We start from the raw sequence: 14,928 nt of genomic DNA, 5'->3' as shown, positions 1-14,928 counted from the left end.
AATCTAATGCTTCCAACAAACCCAAATACTTACTTGTTTCATGGATTAAACCCTCCTAAATCTCCTAGTTATCTCGAGCACGGATTCAGGCTGCAAACCCTACTTCTATGCTCGATTTGATGCGCGCAGCGCTCAAGGCTCGATTCCGTCTGTCCCGGCAATGGAACCAAAATGGAGGGGAGCTTCAAGCTCTACCCTGACACCTACGGACCACTTATTGCTCAAGTGTTTCGAACCGAGCGGCCATGGCTACCTCTCACATAGCCGACGCGCGATGCCTACCTTACAAGTGTAGTGAGCTTACCTTGATGCTCGATCGAGTACCCTCCTCTTTCTTGCACACCGGTAGCTCCAAGATCCTTGAGGCAAGCTCAAGCAATCTCAATCCCTCTCCCATGAGCTTCATCCTCCATAGCCACGCACAAGACAAGAGAAGAGAAGAGAGGAGGGGAAGATGAAGAGAGAAGATGGAGAGCTTCTTCTCCAAGATCCCTCACTCTCACACAATCACTTCCTCACTCCCTCACACCTCTCAATCCCTCTCTCAAGCACAAGCAAGAAGGCAAGAACCAAGAGAAGAAGAAGAAGAAGCTTTGGCCACACATAAGAATGAGCTTCCCATTCACTTTTCAACTTTATATACATGCCCTACTTTTCATGGGCGGTCATCCCCCTTTTTTACATGGCCGGCCATTAGCCTAGGCCCATTTCTCATTTCCCACCATTCTAATCTATCCTATCCCCCCCTAATCCATACAATTTGCACAGAAGTGAGCATGGCTCTCTGTTACAAGGTTTTGGAAGTGTTTTCGCACTTAATGGTGCGTTTTTATTCTTTTACTCTCCTTGGGCGACTCTAAGACTTCTTGAGGGTCGTGCCCGTGCATTTAATTTTTCCTAGGGTCTAGTTGCCAGTTAAGGCGCCTTTTCCTTCTTTTCTTTTTTTTCATTTTCCGATCCTCTGTGCTGCGGTAAATACCCATTGTGGTCGTACCCAAGAAGAATGGAAAATCGCAAATATGTGTGGGTTTTTGCAAGTTGAATTCAAAGATGAAGAAGGATCATTTCCGTATCCCTTTCACTGACCAACTGTTGGATACTGTGGTAGGCCATGAGCTTTACTCCCTCTTGGATGGATTCAATGGTTATAACCAAGTGTAGATAGGAGAAGAATATTAGCCCAAGATAACCTTCACAACAGAGTGGGAGACCTATGCCTATAGAGTGATGTCATTCGGGCTCTGCAATGCTCCTGTTACCTTCCAACAAGTCATGATAGGCACATTTCAAAATAATTTGCACGACTTCATTGAGGTATACTTGGATGATTTCTGTGTTTATAGTTTGATCCTTAAACATTGGGGACATTTAGAGCAATGTTGTGATCGATGCCGGGAGTATGGGATCTCCCTCAACCTCGACAAATGCATATTTGGAGTCTCTTCTGGAGTCATGTTGGCCCACATTGTCCCTGCACAAGGGATATCAACAGACCCTGCAAAGATTGAGAAGATTGCAGTCTTGACAACACCAACTAACCTCAAACAGTTGAGAGAATCTCTAGGCCATGTGGGCTACTACAGAAGGTTCATAGCCCATTTTTCAATGAAGGCATCCCCCTTGCATAAGCTTCTAAGGAAGGATGCAGAGTTCATTTGGATAGAGGATTGTGATCACGCCTTCAACACTCTGAAACAATGCCTAGTTGAGGCACCTATCCTACAACCTCCTAATTGGACGAAGAAGTTCCATGTGCACACTAATGCATCAATTGAAGGCTTAGGCGCAGTCTTGTGCCAGAAAGGCTCCTCGAAGTTGGATCAGTCCATCTACTATGCAAGCCAAAAAGTCACTGATAGAGAGCTTAACTATACAGTGACAGAGCTGGAGTGTTTGACAATGGTGTCTACCTTAGAGAACTTTCGCCACTACCTGCTGTCAACTCACTTCAAATTTTATGTGAATCATGAGGCCCTATCCTTCCTGATGAACAAGTCCGATGTGAAGGGAAGAATGATGAGATGGCTCCTTCTATTCCAGGAGTTTGACTTTGAGGTAATCACCAAACCTGGTCGTTTCCATGTTTTGGGGGGCGGATCATCTATCATGTAGACCACAGAATGCAGAAGAGGACCAAGATGATCCAGACCTCCCAAATGTGTCATTCTTTCTAGTCGACATTGTAACCCCCTGGTATGCAAACATCGCCAACCTACTAGCAACCCAACAGTATCCTCCTGGCATCTCTAGTCGGGACAGGAAGAAGCTTCTGTTAGAATCAGTCCCCTACACCCTGTTAGGCGGCGTAGTGTACAAGAAAGGCAAAGATGAAGTGCTCAGAAGATGTACTATAGGAGACAAGATTGGGATTATTCTGAAGGCTTGCCATGACGAGCCATGTGGAGGCCACTTTGTAGGAGAAGCAATAGCCAGAAAGGCTCTATTAGTAGGATACTAGTGGCCGACCCTCCATAAGGATGCCTATGACTACTACAAGCGATGTGATGCTTGTTAATAGATGGGGAAACCCACCAAGACCAGTGCCATGCCACTAGAACCTATCCTTCCCTTGAAACCATTCGAGAAGTGGGGCATCGACTTTGTGGGTCTAATCGATCCCCCCACTAGACGGAAGCAGAATAGATACATCCTGGTATGTATGGATTATGTCACTAAGTGGTGTGAAGCTAGAGCTCTGAAGCAGAACGATGGTAATAGCATGGCCTTGTTCCTGGACGAGAATATCATCACCCATTTTGGCAGTCCCCTAGAGCTTGCAAGTGATAGAGGTACCCACTTTCTTAATAAAATCATGGAAGAATTGACAAAACTATATAAGATCCGCCATCGCAAGTCCACCCCCTATTACCCTAGAGACAATAGCCAAGTTAAAGTCACCAATCACATCCTCTGCTTGATCCTGACATAGACAATTGCTGCACACCCACGTGATTGGGATGATCGACTTACAAAGGCCCACTAGGTGTAAAGAATCTCCCATAAGGCAGCTACAGGACAAACCCCCTTCCAGTTGGTGTATGGAATAGAAGCCATCTTTCCTATTGAACTCGAGCTACCCTCTCTATGTGTGGCCATCAATGAATGCTTGGGAGATGCCGAGTCCTTGCAACGTCGTCTATTGCACTTGGAGTGTCTTGATGAGATCCGAAGGATGGCCCTATAGTGCATGGAAGCCACACAAGCTAGCAGAAAGGTCTATCATGACAGCTTCATCAAGCAGAAGGAGTTCAAGGAAGGTGACTTAGTTTTTGCTTATGATTCCCGCTTTGGCAAGTTTCTAGGCAAGCTTCATCAAGAATTGAAGAAATATAATATATTTTTCAAAGTGGAAGTCATATGCAAGCCTTGTGTTTACGTTATTTTTTGGTCTTTTGTTCCTTGTGTGCTTGATGTCTTCTTAGTGGGTATTTTGAAGTTCAAGAAATTACAACATTGAAATTCGTCACAAGAATTGTCTTTCTTAGCTACATGGGTATGGAAAGGAGAATTCAGTTTTGAAGCTATACTACTACAAATGACTTTTAGGGTTTCTATATTAGAATTATTGTTCTTCCTTACATGTTTTTTTCTCCATTGAAAGGCTTGTAAAGAGAAAATGAATAAGTCTACACCTCTTTTAAGGTTTGATTTTCATACACATATTGGCTTCTTTAGCTTTGTTATGGAAATTTTATTTAATAAGAATTCATTGCATGAATAGGGCGTTGCTCTAATTGAAAGTAATTTGAAGAATGTTATCATGATCTAAAAACATTCAAACTATGTTTCTCTTGAGTACTAAGCTATGGAAGACAATTTTTTTTAAGTGTACTCTGAATCAATACCCTAAGCTTTTAGAGGTAGCTTTTCTCACAAGACATTTGAGTGTTGATTAACTTATTTAAATTTGATGTTGGTGATAATTTCACTCCATCACTAATGCTTGACTCTCATAGCGATCCTTTCTCCTCTTCTGTCAAGTTGGAGGTTGGTTTTTCCCTTTCATCTCTCACATACGAGCAATACTTTGAATCAATGCCCTAAGCCTTTAGAGGTAGCTTTTCTCACAAGAAATTTGAGTGTTGAGTAACTTATTTAAATCCAATGTTGGTGATAATTTGACTCTACCACTAGTATTTCATTGTACCAATGATCCTCTCCTCTTCTATTAAGTTGGAGGTGGGTTTTTCCCTTTCATCTCTCAGATACAAGCGAGAATTTAATAGAATTGGGATCGCATGTGCTAAAAGGACTCATAAAATATTCAATTGTTTAGATATTGAATCAATGGTTTAGGTGGCTTATGGAGAAAGAGGACAAACCTTCTCAATCCTTGGAGTAATATCCACCAATAAGGTGTTGAAATATTATAATTCATTATAAGTATTGTTGAGGTGTTGAGGCAATGATTCAAGTGGCGTATTTGGAAAGAGGCCAAAGCTTCTCAATCCTTGGAGAAATACCAAATATAGTGTTGAGATGTTAAATCGGCTACAATTATTACCTAACAGCTCCATGGACAAATGCAAGGGCTCACAATTATATACTCTTGAGATGACTAATGTATCTAGTCAATATCAATGCCATCCACAAGTAAGAGATAAGTGTTTATAGGGAGTTAGTGAGATGTACATACCACTACCCCTTTCCAAATTGTGAAACCCAATGTGGGGGTAGCTACTAAGGTAGCTAAGTATAAGTCTTTAGCATCAAGCCTTAGGAAGAAGTCAAGGATATCATACACACAACACTAACATGATCATAGAAAAATATCTTCAAATTAAAATATATGTGAACTAAAGCATTATCAAAACTTGATGGGAGCTAGAAAGCTTGGGGAGGGAGGCCCCTTAAGACTTAGTTTTATGAGTTGTGTGGAGGGTAACACCTGCTACACAACTATCATGTGAAATGTCATATATATCTCATGGGAGGGGGTAGGGGGGGTGGGTGGGAAAGGGAGCCACTCATAAATATATAAGCATATAATGTTCGTTCAAAAGAAGATATTTTTAAAATACTAGTTTTACACATTTTTTACATACAGAAGGGTCCCATAAAAGGGGTGGTTTGTTGATTGAATAGAAAAGGGGTATGTTTTAGTTTGAGAAAATTTAGAGATAAGAGCATTTTAAAATAGACCTTAAATGCAGGTGACATAAAGGGTCTGTATATGGTCAACTGCCTTAGATATATATATGGGAAGTTAGGATATATCGAAAATACCTACTAGAGTAATATATGTTCAATTTTAGGAAGGGGGTGAACAACTTGGCTAGTAAGTCATTGTAATAATCATGGAAATTGTTGAGTGGATGGCCCTAACTAGATTTTGCAAAGGGGAAAATCCATCCTTATGGAGATACCGAGTGATATGAGTTTAATTGAGACGCTTTGTAAGTTGTCATTAGTGTGTCAAAAAGTGAAAGAATACTTTAACTTGACTCTAGTTAGAGTAAAGCTAACCCTATATGGAGGAGGAACATAAGTCTAATCCTAGCACAAGCAAGACTAACCCTAAGAATATTGCCATTGACAAGAAAGATACTAATGCAAAAACTTAGGTAGATGCTCTTATACATAATGATTAGCGCTAGAGGAACCTCATTCTAGAAACAAGTGCAAAATGAAACCAAAAGAGGATATTAAGACTCTTATGAGGCAGCCAAAGGAATGAATGTATGAAAGAGAAAATGAAGTGCCCTACATGAGCTTAGATTGTAAGAATTATTGCATCAGAAAGTAGGAAATAAATGAATGAAACAAGATTTACATGCCATGAATTGAGAAAGGAGAGTTAGTATCATACTATAATGTGCCAGTGAACTTTTATGTTGAAAATAAGAACCCAAGTAGGTCATGCTAGACAAAATAGTATACAAAGGGGAAAATTGTGTATATCCCTTTTAATAGATATATAAGGGGTAGAGTTTAAGAGTAAAATCAATATTAATAAGCTCAAGCTCTACTATATTAAGGGGACTGATGTAAATCTTACCCAAGGGATACACTTTACAGAACATGTAAGATACCATGCAAGTTGAAAAGAAACGATATTCTATCTAATAAAATTTGCATGATTATATTTATAGAAGGGATTTTTAAATTACAATTTGAAAAAAAATCCATAAGTTTAGTAAATTAAAAGGGGTGGTTTTATGGAATTATAGCATGTAAAGAAAGGGTATTTCTTAATATCCCTTGAACACACATTATATATATGATTTCTTATAAGTATACCCCTGGAGAAATATTGGTTCCTTACAAGTATCCAATGATATATCCAAAACTTATAAAGGATGTGAAGATTGATGAAGGGGCCTGCTAATTCCATATCTAGAGCATTGATATTTACAACAATGCCATCTATAGTGTAAGTGATCCCATTCTATATACATACTATTATGAAACAAGTAGATAAGTTCAAAACATTTGAGTTAGTAACTTACTAGTTAATTCCCTCATAGTGGAATTTTTTTATAGATTCTTGGGCCAACTTTGCTTACATAGAGAATGATTTCTTCAACTATGCTCTCAAGGATCTTTTACAAGTATTTGATGATCTAAGATATTAATTACTCTAGAGGTTATTGTCTAAAATTTTAAGTTTTGGTTGCCAATAGTTGCTACAAAGGACAATGAGTAAGGTGGCAACTATTGTGAACTTATTTTGGATGCATAGGATAATTGAATGTTGCACCCATCATAGGCTCCTTACTATTTATACAAGGGGTTTGGTCCCCAACATGTCACATTTAGAATAGGGATGTAAGACCCATCCTTTGATCTGGTGTTTGGAATTACAAGTGTTCTTAGGGACTAAAGGAGTCTTTCTCAACACTTTATCATTGAGTCTATGTTGTTTTGATATGTTTCATTAGGATTTTTGTTTCTTATATGAGGAGGTGTTTAAGAGTTCGGACATAGTTTTTTAGATATCAAGTATCTCTATCACTTTGACCTTATTTTGTTTAGTATTATATTTCAATGTTAGGGACAAGGATGTTATATATTGTGACCCATGCATATGATGAAAAGATTTTAGTTGGGCTAAGTCGTCCTCCTAGGAGAAATGATTTGTTACTTTCTATTTTCTAAGGGTGTCTCTAGGTCAATCGGGAGTGCCATCCTAGGTGGCCTTGAGAGTCAATACATATTAGTCTTTCTCATGCAAGATAGCTAGTCTAGCTTTGAGTTCCTAACCAATTCATTATCATGATTAAGTTACATCATGTTGTGAGGTGCTGGTTTTGAGAAAATTACCTAGAGGACAAATTAGAATTCCCATATGAAGGAAATACAAATCTAGGATATCCCTATTTCCTTATGAGGGCTTGGTAGATACCTAGGCTTGAGAGCAAGGCCCTCTCATCGTTGGGATGAGACCTAGCTATGGGGTTCAATAAAAAGAAAAATCTATATCTATCATTACAAGGTCATGCTGGGTTATTGGGTGAGAGATTGGCACATAGCTACATACTTTGGTCTTCATAGGGCATGGTAGAAAATAAAATGGCCAATAAGCCATCCCCACCAAATAGAAATTTAAATAATTAATGATACAAAAAATAAAAATCTCAATGGTAAAATAAGATGTCTTTGGTGTCTTATATTTTTGTGCGAGGGGTCCTATATGGAAAGGAGATAGGCTAGAAATTTTCCTAGCATTAGCACATCTTATGTGGGGGCAAGATGAGTTTTAGGTACCTATCTTAATAGTCTAGGATGACTCTTAGATACTTATCCTGAGGGTCTACGATGTCCTCTAACTTAACTTAGGTTCAAAGGATGGAAAGAAGAGTTAGAGAGTGTTATCCCCTTGGATGACTCTTACTCTTGTCTCACCCAAGCTATGCTCCAAGTGTATGGGGTTGAGTGATTTATATTTTGCATTTGTAGTGGTGGTATATATTTCTTGCAATGTTTGTCTTGACAAGTTGAGTTTGAGGATTTGACTAGGTCACCCTCTCTCATTGTTGCCAATGGAGTAGCTTTTAAGAAGAAAGAGAAAATTTGAAACATTTATTGGGAATTTTGAAGTGTGTTTCAAATATTTATGACTAAAGATGAAGTGAGACCCAAGGTTGACCCATTTTACAAGGAAAATAAGCACAACTCATGGTGTAATTAAAAGCCAAGAAGTAGGATGTAGCCTTGGGGAGTCCACCTTATAGAATATGTAAGACACCACATGAGTTCAAAAGAAAGGGTATTATATTTAGTAGAACTTTCATGATTATATTTATAAAATGGTTTTTTGAATCACAAAATTTTTAAAAATCGTAAGTTTAGTAAAGTAAAAGGAGTCTTTTTATTGCCTTATAGCATCTAAAGAAAGGGTATTTCTTAATATCCTTTGAACACATGTTATATAGATGATTTCTTATAGGTGGACTCCCCGAGGATGTAGCATAAAGCCAATGTAGTTTCGAAGGGGTCGAGTGTCCACCCATCAAGTTCACATAAAAGTTGTGCATTTGGACGATAATTTTATGTCAAAATAACCTTAATCTAAGAGGACAAGGGTTGGGAGACACCAAACTAACCCAAATCAGCCAAGAATTGAAGGGACGTGCACAATATGAATCAATAGAAGCATTAAAATGTAATTAAAACATAAAGTCGTGATAACAAAAGCATGAAAAACTACACAACATGGTTACACCTTTATCTTGGATCTTCTTCTCCCTACTCTTCATTATTTTGAGCAAATGAATAGATAAGTCAGGCCTATTCTCTATGCTCTATATATTGATAACAATTTCTTGTATTATTATGAAATATTTCTTTGGTTGAATTTTCAATGTCTCTCTCTCCTCTTAGATTTATTCTTTCTATGTCATTTGTCTATAGGCACGAGTTTATATTCAAGTGGGAGAGAATGGGTTGAAGACAAATACAAAATGTGTAAAGAGCCTTATAAGAGATACCTGTTAGAGCATAAGAAAGTCTAGAGGGACAACATCAGTGTGTTTTTGAGCATATCAATGGTGTTCCAATGGCTGGTCATGTTTCCATGTAGTATGAAAAATGCAAAAAATTATCAAATAAAGAAAGGAACCACATAGGAAACCAATATCAAAGTGGTATAAATATGATTCCTTTGTTGTTTATTTATCATGGTTAGGTGTGTTCTTTTGTGATTCTATATAAGTCATCAACAATAGATCTGAAAACTACATGCGTATATAGACGCAAAAACATACACAAATATAGACGCGCCTATTGACGTGCTCCGTAAATATATAATCATATTTATAAAAAAGTAGATATATTCATATTCTGCATCTATAAAGGCATGTAACTGCGCTTCTAAAAAGACGTGTGCACATGGAACTCCTTTGTCCAATCAGGAGGCTGTAGGATGGGTGCTTTGACGAGGCAGTGTTTTAGAGGATTAAAGGTTTTTTTGCAATCATCAATCCAAAGGAAATCTGCATCTTTCCTTAGGAGCTTGTGCAGAGGGGCTGCCTTAGTTGCAAAATGTGGAATAAATCTTCTGTAGTAGCTCACATGGCAAAGAAATCCTCTCAATTGCTTGAGGTTTGTTGGTGCTGTCAAGGCGGCAATCTTCTCAATCTTCACCGGTATGTGGCTATCCCTTGTGGAGAGACAATGTTGTAAAGGTTGTTTTGGATTTGTCCTCTTCTGCGATTTGGACTTGGTTATATTTGCTGAATGCGTCCAAGAGGGAATAGAGCTCATGGCTTGCCACTATGTCCAACACTTGGTCTATGAAAGGGATGGGAAAGTGATCCTTATTCATCTTTGAGTTTAGCTTTCGAAAGTCCACGCATATTCGAAGTTTCCCGTTCTTCTTGGGTACAACCACAATGGACGAAACCCATTCACTGTTAGCCATGGGAAAAATGAACTGGGCTTCAAGAAGCTTCAATAATTTAGCCTTTACTAGAGTTGAATAATTAGGATTCATACGCCTTTGTCTCTGCCTCACAGGTTTGACATCAAGCTTTAGATCGATGTGGTGTTGACAAACTATAGGGTCAACCCCTTTTAGGCCTTTGTTAAACCAAGCAAACATGTCTAAGTTCTCCTTTAGTAGGTCTCGAAAAACCACTAGTTCTTGTTCTGGAAGATGGAGATCCACTTTTAGGTGACGTTTAGTACCATCAGTATCCAGGAGCATCACTTTCCTTTCACCTTCCACTTTGCGGATAAATGTCCCATGGATTGCTTCTAGATAGAGATCTGACTCCTTCAAAGGAGTAGTGTCATCACCTGATGTTCCACTAGAACCACTGTCCTTCTAAACACATGACTCATTTGTGTTTTGGGATTGCTAGAAGGGTATCAAAGCTTTATTTTCTTCAGTGTGAGTGGTGATTTCTTCTAGACTTAGAGATTCATCTTCAAAGGATGCGTCTAGGAATGTCACATAGCATGGACCTTCTATAAGCTGTGGCTCTAATGGCTCTGGCTTCTATTGACAAGGGATATCATTATCATTTTTTCTCCAGAATGAATGGTCAGGGCGACAGGAGCCAGTAGTCAACTTAATTTTTATACCTTTGATCCATTGCTTATGCAGATTCTGCATACTTTGTGGTCCATTGGTCAACCCAAATGGAACCATAGTTTACTGATTTTTCTCTCTTTTTCTCTCTCCTCTCTCATTTCTTTTTCTCTCTCCCTCTCCCTCTCTCATTTCCTCTCCCTCCCTCGCCCTCACCCTCACCCTCACCCACACCCTCTCTTTCTCTCTTTTCCTATTATGTTTAACATCTTCTCTCTTTTTCTCTCTCCTCTCATTCTCTCATTTTTTTCTCTCTCCTCTCCCTCTTTCATTTCCTTTTGCTCTCTTCCTCTCCTTCTCTCATTTCTTCTTCCTTCCTCTCCCTCTCCCTCTCTCATTTCCCAATTATGTTTTCTTCGCCCCCCCTCTCCCTCTCCCTCTCCCTCTCTCATTTTCCTATTATGTTTAATGTCTCCCTCCCTCTCTCTCTCCCTCTCCCTCTCTCATTTCCTCTCCCTCCCTCTCTCTCTCCCTCCCCCACTCCTTCTCTCTCTCTCCCTCCCTCTCCCTCTCCCTCTCCCTCCCTCTTCCTTTCCCATTTCCTCCCCCTCCCCCTCCCCCTCTCCCTCTCTTTCTCTCTCTCTCTCCCTCCCTCTCCCTCTCTCATTTACTCCCTCTCAGATTTCCTCTCCCTCCCTCTCCCTTTCCCATTTCCTCCGCTTCTCCCTCTCCCTCTATTTCTCTCTCTCTCCCTCCGCCTCCCTCCCTCTCCCTCTCCCTCTCTCATTTCCTCCCCCTACCTCTCCCATTTCCTACCTCTCCCTCTCTTTCCCTCTCTTTCTCTCTCTCTCTCTCCCTCCTTCTCCCTGTCTCATTTCCTCCCTCTCCCTCTCCCTCTCCCTGTCTTTCTCCTTCTCTCACATTTCCTCTCCCTCTCTCAATATACACAAATTATATTAAAAAAATACAAAATAGAGACAATACACACTCTCTCCCTCTCGTTCTCTCATTCCATCCCCCTCCCTCTTCCATTTCCTCCCTCTCTCTCTCCCTCTCCCTCTCTTTCTCTCTCTCCCTCCCTCCCCCTCCCTCTCCCATTTCCTCCCTCTCCCTCTCCCTCTCCCTCTCCCTCTCTTTCTCTCTCATTTCCTCTCCCTCTCTCAATATACACAAATTATATTTAAAAAAAGTAAAAGAGAGAGAGAATGCACTCTCCCTCCCTCTCCCTCTCTCATTTCCTCCCCCTCCCCCTCCCTCTCTTTCTCTTTCTCTCCCTCCCTCTCCCTGTCTAATTTTCTCCCCCTCCCTCTCCCTCTCTTTCCCTTTCTCTCCCCCTCTCTTTCTCTTTCTCTCCCTCCCTCTCCCTCTCCCTCTCCCTCTCCCTCTCTCATTTCCTCCCCCTCCCTCTCCCTCTCTTTCCCTTTCTCCCCCCCTCTCTTTCTCTTTCTCTCCCTCCCTCTCCCTCTCCCTCTCCCTCTCCCTTTACTCCCTCTCCCTCTCCATCTCCCTCTCTCTCTCCCTCTCCCTCTCTTTCTCTCTCATTTCCTCTCCCTCTCTCAATATACACAAATTAAACCCTAAAAAAGTAAAAGAGAGAAAGAATGGACTCACCGTAAAGATTTGCAGGAGGGTTTGGCGGCTACTCTTTGCAACGGTGGCTCCTTCTCTCCTTCATGAAATGATGACGGCGGCGGCGGCAGTGATAAGCCTTCTTCCTCTCCCTCTCTCACCCTCTATGCAAAACGGTCACTCTCTCTCTCTCTCGCTCTCCCTCTTGAAAATTTTCATGAATGCGCAAAATGAAACGCGCTCGGGTTTCGGCCCGCTTTTTTTCTCTGTGGGGCGTTGCTATTTGCGACACAAACAGCAATGCCGCTATGATGTGTCGCTAACGGGCGTCGCTATTGCTTTGTTTCCTTGTAGTGTATGTTGCGTCTTCACCATTAAACAAAAGCTCCTTTTTCTTATTGAGCAGGATGCAGTACCACATCCTAAAATGGTCCCTCTAGGGCATCAAGAGGCTGCGAAGAGTCGACGTGAGGAGGCAGACTCCTCAAGAAGAGTAGAGACTAATGACAACAATAGCAGCCCTCTTCAAATGCCCCATCAAGTTTTGGAGGAAGAGATTTTGGACAACATGGTGCACGATTTATTTTTCCATGAGGTTCGGGGGGAGGGCACCACTAGAGAGATAGATGACCCACTACACATAGCGTCGAAAACTCCATTATACGAAGGTTGCACATACTCCATTCTACGTGCATCTCTCGAGATATTGAACTTAAAAACCATTTATGGATGGAGTAATGCTAGCTTGAATACATTATTGAAGTATGTATCGTTTGATATTAATTTATAAATGCTTCTAGACAATATTCGTGGTTTGTTAACTCTGTTTGCACAATATATGCAAGTTATTGTCACAAATGCTTCCAAATGGAAATAAATTACAAACTAGAAGAGAGCAAGAAAGGCGTTTCTTGACATCTCTTAGAGGTCTCGATTATGTTAAAATACGTACATGTGTCAATGATTGTATCTTGTTTCGTGGGGAACATACATCTGCGCGACAATGTCCTATTTGTGGTGAACCAAGATACAACCAGGAGATGAAATAAATGGATGTGCCTTGTAAGGTTTTACGACATTTTCCTATTATTCCACGTATTCAACATATTTCTAAGTGTGAATCTATTGCGAGACTCATGTCATGGTATGCTAGTCACCATTCAAGTGATAGAAAGTGGAGAATTCCTTCAGACACACTAGCTTGGCAACACATAGACAATTTATGGCCTACTTTCAAAGAAGAGACCAGAAATTTAAGATTTGGCCTAGGATTAGATGGAATAAATCCATTTGGCATCAAAAGCACCTCATATAGTGCATGGCCAGTGGTATTGGTGAACTATAATATCCATCCGTCCATGGTAATAAAAAAAGACACGTAATGTTGTCCCCTTTGATTTGTGGAAAACACAAAGTAAAAAACATGGATGTTTACTTAGAGCCTTTGATCGAGGAGCTAGAAATGCTATGGAGAGGTATTGAGGTGCAAGATGTGAGTGCATCATTGTCCTCTAGAGATTTCACTTTAAAGGGTATGTTGTTGTCGACCATGCATGACTTTTCAAGCTATAGAGAGTATTTAGGTAGTTGTGTACTCTATTTTATTCATTCTTACCCTTAATCAAATATATGTCATCATTAACCCACTTGTTTCTACAGGTTTAACTACATCAAGATATCATGCATGTCCAATTTGTGGTCCCTCTCTAGTTTCTTCTAGATTGACACGCTTGAAGAAGGTTATCTATGACAATCATCATCGTTTTCTTCCTATTGACCACCCCAAATATGCACCCCCCACTAATGGAAGAACTCCACAATATCTGACCATTCAAGATTGGAAGGACACTTGGACACACGCCAGTGATCATCCTCCACTCGGTATGAGTCGGTAACTAGTTTACTTATTTTGTTTGTCTTTAAAGTATACTCCGTTATGAGAATGAGAAATAATATATTATTTGTGTCTTAGATTCTCTATATTGTTTTGTCTCCCATCTTGGACTAAACTCAAGATCAATCACCTGTTGGACCCCATGCATATATTCAAGAATGTTGCCTCTACATTATGGGATCACTTAATTGGGGCTCATGATTCTGTCAATGTAAGGGAGGATTTACGTAGCATTGGACATATGAGACGAGCTTGGCTATGCATCGGACCTAGAGGAAAGATCGAGTTACCGCATACACCTTGAATGTTGTGGAAGTCTGAAGAAAAGATGGTGAAGCAGTAGATATGTAGCTTTCGAACTCCCACAGGATATATGAGATGCCTCAAGGGAGCCTTCATAAAGAAAAGAAAAGATGTGTGGAGTAACTATCTGGTTTGAAGTCTCACGATTGGCACAATATGATTCAGGTAAGGATTTTCATAGCCATTAAAATATTAATTAGTGGAGTAACTATGTAGACTATTTAAGAATGTATGAATATTTACATACACTTTATCCTTCCTACTAGCATATCTCATTGTGTTTCGAAAGATGTGCGTTGTCGTATTGCTGCGCATTCGAGGTGTGAAAACCACCCAAAAGTTGTGTGATTTGATACTTTGTACATACTTAGTTGTTGTGTTTACATTTATTCTCTGCGTATGAGTATAGTGGGGAGGAGTTGGAGGCATAGTGGTGAGCATGATGAGATGCTTTCATCCTAAGTTGAGCAAGGTCAAGTGGAAAGCACAACTGATGCTGGTGAACGTGTTATACGTATTCGTTCAGGACCTTTGCTTTCTCCTTCTCCAGCTACATCAAAAATACCTAATGATACCAAGCCTCCACATCCAGGAGTTGGAAAGGAGGCCAAGCATTGAAACGTGCTATGAGAAGCATGGGGCATGGAGCATAGCTGGAGGCACTGATTTTGAAGCATATTTGTGTGCT

This window comes from Lygodium microphyllum, chromosome 27 (genome assembly GCF_053477565.2).
Source record: "Lygodium microphyllum isolate KBCC chromosome 27, Lygodium_microphyllum_v1.1.10, whole genome shotgun sequence".
In the NCBI taxonomy this organism is placed as follows: Eukaryota; Viridiplantae; Streptophyta; class Polypodiopsida; order Schizaeales; family Lygodiaceae; genus Lygodium; species Lygodium microphyllum.
The sequence above is the reverse complement of the archived record's forward strand: the minus strand, read 5'-3'. Positions refer to the sequence as shown.